At 41.3% G+C, this 7,556-nt stretch overlaps 1 long non-coding RNA gene across 1 annotated transcript in view; it reads left to right on the forward strand.

Moving 5' to 3' along the window:
• LOC140608289 (uncharacterized) overlaps positions 1-4,259 on the forward strand; it is a 51,288-nt gene extending 47,029 nt beyond the window's left edge. Inside the window, exon 4 of the long non-coding RNA XR_012010312.1 lies at positions 4,103-4,259. This is a non-coding gene — a long non-coding RNA (uncharacterized lncRNA). The remainder of the gene's footprint in view (positions 1-4,102) is intronic.
• The last annotated feature ends 3,297 nt before the right edge of the window (positions 4,260-7,556 follow it).

A 7,556-nucleotide genomic window follows, 5' to 3' on the forward strand; every position in this document is an offset into this window, starting at 1 on the left:
GCTTGAGCTGTCAAGATTTCATTAAAGAGGAAGAGAGAGGAGGAAAAAAAAAATGATGTTGTGTTTTAAGCCTGGAATGATAGAACGATAGCAACGAAAGAGATTAGAAGTGTTGTTTATTCTCACATCATCGATTCTGGCCTGTAGACATTTAAACTGATGCAAGAAACAAGCCGAGAATGAATGGGTGACTCATGTAACTTTTTCAATTTTATAGCCACAGAAGCAGGGCACCGCGATTTATAATCCCGGGACATCTGCTATCTGTCTAATGGGGAGGGGGTGACGTGAAGGAAGACTGATCACCTTTCTAGGATAGTAGGTTAAGAGCTAAAGATCTGCGAAGGGTACTAACTAAGACAGAACAGAAGCCCAGGGATCTGAGCCCAAGCTGACGCTCTGGGGCTGGGCCTAGCCCGGAACCGTAATAACAGCGAAACGCTGCTGTGCCTTGGGGAACAGATGCCAGAACCCCAAGGCCCTTTTCTTAAAAAGAAGCAGGTGAGATCCAGCAAATAGAAAACGTGAGTCCGACGTGAGGTTCTTTAGGCAGGTCAGTTAGACTGAGCCCTTTTTTGAGAAATTTTAAAAATAGGGAGCTGCCGTATGTAGGTCACATACCGATGGAATGGGATGATCCGTGTAGCAGGTGCTTTTAAATGGCCAAGTGCGCTGTGGATAGCGGCTCTATGAGCCCCGCAGAGAAGCGAGGTGCGGCCAGAGGAGGCATCGCTGCGCCCTGCTCTCAGGTGGGCTTCCCCCCGTCTGCCTCTGGCACAGCCAGTGCCTCAGTTCACTGGTTATGTTATCTTGATGATATACATTTTCACTTTCCATGCTGATTTTAGAACCTGACCCCATGGAAGAGATTCAGTGTCATGCGGATTCCATCTGAGAGTGGAAGTGAAGTGTGATATAGAAAAGCTGTCCCAAGGGCTGTCGTGGGAAGGTTTTCCCCACAGACTGCGGTTCTCTGATGAATGAGTCTTTTCTCAGGATACAGTCCAAGTGCATTCAGGGCCCAGAGAATAATGGTAAGCCGCTCTCTGAGACCCCAGCGGATAAGCATCAGTTATCCCCAGCTCTATTGAGATCAAATATAAAACGGTTGCTTTGTTTCCCAAAAATGTGCTGCGTGCACCTACCGTTCTCCCGATAGTCTGTGGGGTTATCAGAAATTCCATCCTGCTGCGCTCAGGAGCACAGACAAGTCAAATGTGTGTTTCACAGATTCTCCGTGAGAGCACAGAAAGGCATCGGAAATAGTTGCATAAAGCTAGAGTATCACGGCTTTTGCAAAGCTACTTGCCATCACACACAGAGCGGCTTTTCCCATCAATCTTAATTAACTTTAAAAGTCACTATAAGCAGAGTCACAGAGGTAGCATTATTTGTCATAGCTGGTCACGTGTAAGCTGGACCTCCAAACACTTTGGAGAGTTACAACCTACAACTATAGCAAGAGAAGTTAAGCAAAATCTAAAGCAAATATTGAACCACAAATAAAAGATTTGATATGAGTTTAACTGAATGAAGCAGATTAGCAAAGAAAGATTTCCCCAAAGGGAAATACAAAACAAAACAGAACAAAACTCAGAAAAATTTCCTTGCTTCCATACATTATCATTTCACCAGTATTTATAGTCAGCAAACCATAAGGTTTGCTCCAAAAGGATGTCTGTGTGTATAATATACAAACTACATATAAATTTATCATTTCACAGTGTCCTAGGAGACAAACCCATGATCTACTCTTTGTGATAGCTGCCACCAAATTGCTGAAATCATCAATTATTGCATTGTACTCCCCCACCCTGGCACTCGGTGCAGACAACCAGAATCCAAATCCCATCTTCATAAAGGGCTAAATAAAGTAGCAGTTACAAAATGACAATTAATTTTGATTTATGCTTAAAAATGTGTCTTTTTTTAAAAGAAAGCCTCCACGAGTCAACTAGATCATGGTAAAACAACGCAAAAAGAAACCAAAGCCTTATTTTTTTTCTTTTTAAATTAAAATAGTATCATGTGTCTTGTAGTTTTGTAGGAATGCAAACAGTAAACTCTACAATTATTTTTATTGTGATTAGCTAGCTCAAATTTAAAGCCTCCTATCATTTCAGTGGTCAAAATTATCTTGATTTATTTGAAGTATACAATCCGTTTTTTCTGTATTTCAATGTTTTTTCATGCAGATTGCCTTTTTATGAAAACATTCATTCCACTGACATTTAAAATCAAAGCAAGAAAAATTAGGATAACATATAAATCATGAAAACAATGCTCATTTCACATGGCTTATTTTACTGTTATGTTTATTTTGAAACAATCACATATGTAGGAAAACCTTGCAACCATAGATGGTTAACTTATTTTTTCTAAATTGCTTGAGATGAAGCTGTCTACCCAATGCCCCATCACCCTGAAATAATTGAGTGTTAATATCTATGGACAAAAAACAATCTCCCATGACCAATGCAACTCACACAATCAATAAATTAACATTAATACATCACTGCTATTTAATCCTTAGACCTCATTTGTGTCTCACCAAATAGCTCAATAATATCTTTGTGACAAAGGGGTTCAGTTCAGAATCATTGCATTTAGTTTTTATCTTGCTCTGGAGTCTTTGACTTCGGAAAAGTCACAGAAAAGTCTTATCTATTAGTCATGACCTTGACATTTTTCAAGATTGCAGGCTAATTATTTTGTAGTGTTCCTCGGTTTGAGTTTGGCTTCTTTGATATTGCCTCACGTGTTTAGACTCAAGTTAAGAATCTTTGCTGGAAAGAAATACTGTGTTTTTCCAATTGCATCCTATTGGGTAGAGCAGAATTTCAATTTGCCCACTACTGATGATGTTCATGGGGATTGTTTGGTAAAGTACTCGTCAGGCTTCTCCACTGCAAAATTACAATTTTCCTCTTTTTTTTTTAAGATTTATTTATTTATTTATTTATTTATTTATTTATTTATTTATGATGCACTTAGAGAAAGACAGACAGAGACACAGGAGGAGGGAGAAGCAGGCTCCATGCCAGGAGCCCGATGTGACTCGATCCTGGGACTCTAGGATCGCGCCCTGGGCCAAAGGCAGGCGCTAAACCGCTGAGCCACCCAGGGATCCCCAATTTTCCTCTTTTTTTAAAAAAAGATTTTATTTATTTATTCATGAAACACAGAGAGAGAGAGAGGGAGAGAGAGAGAGAGGCAGAGGGAGAAGCAGGCTCCATGCAGGGAGCCTGACGTGGGACTCAATCCTGTGTCTCCAGGATCGCACCCTGGGCCAAAGGCAGGTGCTCAACCACTGAGCCACCCAGGGATCCCCAATTTTCCTCTTTATAATTAATAAGAATTTTGGGGGGAAGGGATGGGAAGTACTTAAAACTTTGTATGTATCCTATGCCTCATGAAACTTTTGATCTTATGATTTATTAGTTCACCTCTCAATGGACTCAGGTTTTATAGTCACTTAATTGGTTGTAATATCTCATCAGAATACTTAATTCTGATAGTCACATTCTCCAAAATTTGCCCAGGGTAGAATCCTTTAAGGCAGATGACCTGTCTGACCTGTCATTATGATTCTCAGAACACTTCTTTGATTTGTGCCACAATAACGTATTGTAGACTCATTTGGTTCTCATCTGGCCTCTGCTCTGGAAGAAGTGCCCTGCTTCCTTTTATCCATAAGGTTGTGCAGTTTTCTTGGAAGGACATATGTAAAGTCAAGCTGATCACAGTCATTCAGTCGGAAACAATGCTGCCGATGTTTTGTCCCTAACCATTCAGGGGTTTTTCTCTGATACTCTCCTATAAGCTGTGGGCCTCATTACTCAGGGACCTCCAGTCATGTCTCACCAGACTGAAAAAACTTCCACGCTGCTTCCCAAAGCCTTTCTGTAACATGCTGCTGTAGTGCAGTGGCAGCGCCCCCTGTCCCGCTTTGTGCCACCACTCTTGGTAGATATCCAAGCGGAGATATGCAAGGTATTAGAAGCCCCCAGGTCTCTGCCAAAGCTTCGCTCCCCTCCCTATATCTCCCCATCCCCCCTCTTTCTCGGGATGTAACATCTGATGCACACTTCCCCTCTCACAGAGTCTGCCTGATGAAGAGGGCAAGATGACGGAAGAGTAGGGGGTCCTCAACTCACCTGGTCCCACAAACGTACCTACGTAACTTTTAAAGCATCCGAACACTTATGAATTCAACCTGAGATTTAAAGAGAGAACAGCTGGAATGCTATAGGAGAAAGTTTTTCCTTCTAACAAGATAGGAAGATGAAAAAATAAAAAATAAAAACAAACAAACAAATAAATAAATAAGAATAAAGTGGAGGAGGGAAAGCCTCCAGGACAGGAAAGCCCAACTCTAGAGAAGCAGGAACTTAAAAAAAAATCTGTGCTGGAGTTTTCCCTGTCAGAAAAGTGCTCAGCAGGGAAATTGGGCACAATTGCAGGAGGGGCAGGGAAGCCTCGAGATTCCTGGAGTCACTGTAAGAGGAGGGACACCCCGGAAAGCTCAATGCAAACCAGGTCACATAAAGGGCTAGAGCACTGATGAGGGCATCGGGGAGAAACCAGCTGGTTAGGTGAATGGCTCCAGATGGAGGTGGCAAAGCCATCCGTTTGGGAGAGGCAGTCCCCAGAGCACAAGTCCAGTGGCACAGAGCCCCAGATCCCAGGGCACCCAAGTGGACACAGCCTGTGATCCTGTGTTCTCCTGGGACAGGAGGAAGCAGAGAGGGCACAGGACAGCGAGAACTCTCCTTCTGCTGGGCAACCTGCAAGCTGTGCACCTGGGCCTGCCCCTTGGGAGCATCTAAGCCAGTGCAGACTGGGAGACTGTGGTTAGTTACTCTCAGGGAGCAGACTCCAGAGCTGGAGAGCTGGCCACCACCAGTGTTGTTATTCTTCATTGTGTCACCTTGCACCTGGAAAGGCGGGGCCGCCAGGGAACGGAGGCCTCACGGGGTAAACAGCTCTCACTTAGCCCAGCACCTGGGGTGGGGAGGTGGGGAATCTCCCCCAGGTACACACACCTGAGAACCAGCACAGCAGGCCTTCTCCCAGAAGACAAGTTGGAAGAACAAGAGAAGAGCAAGTTTATTGACCCAGCATTGCTAGAAAGCTCGAGGACTGAGGGAAAATTGAGGGAAAATAGTATATAGAGCTAGAGGGTCTCCTTTTTTTTTTTTCCTTTTTCCATTACGACTCGTTTTTATATCAGAAGAAAAATTTCCAATATTTTTTCTCTTTTCCCACCTTAACTACAATATTTTACCAGCTCTTCATTTTTAAGTTTTTTCCTTTTTTGACTTTCATATTTCTGCAATTACATGTCTTAGAAGTATTTTCCACTTCTGGATTCCCTTCAACATATTCAATTTAATTTTGGTACATATATGAGATATGGGTTTTTGTTTTGTGTTTTTTTTTTTGTTTTGTTTTTGTTTTTTCTGCCTTGCTTTGTTTTACTATAGTGGAAGTTAATACCTTCTAAAGCATGACCAACATACACTCAGAACCAAGTGGAATACCACACTATTTCAGTCTGTGAGATTGTATTGTCTCTTCCTTCCCATTCTGCCCCCCTCTTTCATCTTGTTCATGTTTTGGTGGTCAATGTTGGAGTATTATATAAGTATTGCTGATTCATATAAATTTGGAATTAAAAATAATCTAACATACAGAACAAAATACACTCAGAACCAAAGGGATCACCCTCTAGGACCCCTCAGGTAGACTACATTCTCTCTCCATTACCATCCATTACCACTTCTTCACCACCATCCACAGCCCCCCACTTTTTCTCTTTTTTCTTTAATTTTTTTTAATTCTGGTCTCCAACCTCATCTGGAATCACCTAGGGTGTATTTTACTTAGGTTGTAGTTGACATTTTTGGCTCATCTCACTCATACAGCCACTCTGCACTGAACAAAATGACTAGAAGGATGAATTCACCACAAAAGAAAGAACCAGAAACAGTAATCCCTGCCACAGAGTTACAGAATTTGGATTTCAATATGAAGTCAGAAAGTCAATTCAGAAGCACAATTATAACTCTGCTGGTGGCTCTGGAAAAAAGCATAAAGGACTCCAGAGACTTTGTTACTGCAAAATTGAGATCTAATCAGGCCGAAATTAAGAATAGATTAGATGAGATGCAATCCAAACTGGATGTCCTAACTGCTAGAGTTAATGAGGTGACATAGAAGACAAGTTGATGGTAAGGAAGGAACTGAGGAAAAAAATAGAAAAACAATTAAGAGACCATGAGGAAAGGCTTAGGGAAATAAGTGATACCCTGAGAAGGAAGAATTTACATATAATTGGGATTCCAGAAGAGACTGACAGAGAGAGAGAGAGGACCACAAAGTATATTTGAACAAAGCGAAGGTGAGAACATCCCTAAACTGGAGAAGGAAACAGGCATTCTGATCCAAGAGATAGAGAGGACCCCTCCCAATAAAATCAATAAAAACTGTTCAACTCCTCTACATTTAATAGTGAAACTTGCAAATTTCAAAGATAAAGGGAAAATTCTTAAAGCAGTGTGAGACAAGAGGTCCCTAACTTATATGAGGAGAAATATCAGATTAACAGCAGACCTCTCAACAGAGATCTGGCAGGCCAGACAGAGCTGCCATGATATATTCAGGGCACTAAATGAGAAGAACATGCAGCCAAGAATACTTTATCCAGAAAGGCTCTCATTCAGAATAAAGGAGAGATAAAGAGCTTCCATGATAGGCAGAAATTGAAAGAATACGTGAACACTAAACCCACTCTGCAAGAACCAGGACTCTGTAAAAGAAAGAGGAAGCCCAAAGATATAATCCACAAAAACAGGGACTGAATAGGTAATATGATGACACTAAGTTCATATCTTTCAACAGTAACTCTGAACGTGAATGGGCTAAATGATCCCATCAAAAGACACAGGATTTCAGATTAGATAGAAAAGCAAGACCCATCTATTTGCTGTCTACAAGAGACTCATTTTAGACCTCAGGACACCTACAGCCTGAAAATGAAAGGTTGGAGAACGATTTACCATTCAAATGGTCCTCAAAAGAAAGCAGGGATAGCAATCCTCATATCAGATAAAGTTTATCCCAAAGACTGTAGTAAGAGATGAAGAGGGAAACTATATCATACTTAAAGGATCTATCCAACAAGAGGACCTAACAATCGTGAATATTTATGCTCCTGATGTGGGAGCTGCCAAGTATATCAATCAATTAATAACCAAAGTAAAGACATACTCAGATAATAATACACTAATACTGGGAGACTTCAACACAGCACTTTCTGCAAATGACAGATTTTCTAAGCACAACATCTCCAAAGAAACAAGGGCCTTAAATGATACACTGGACCAGTAGGATTTCAGATATATACAGAACTTTACATCCAAATGCAACTGAAGATACATTCTTTTCAAGTGCACATGGAACTTTCTCCAGGATAGACCACATAATGGGTCACAAATCAGGTCTCAACTGATACCAAAAGATTGGGATTGTCCCCAGCATATTTTCAGACCACA

This window comes from Canis lupus, chromosome 17 (genome assembly GCF_048164855.1).
Source record: "Canis lupus baileyi chromosome 17, mCanLup2.hap1, whole genome shotgun sequence".
Lineage (NCBI taxonomy): Eukaryota > Metazoa > Chordata > Mammalia > Carnivora > Canidae > Canis > Canis lupus.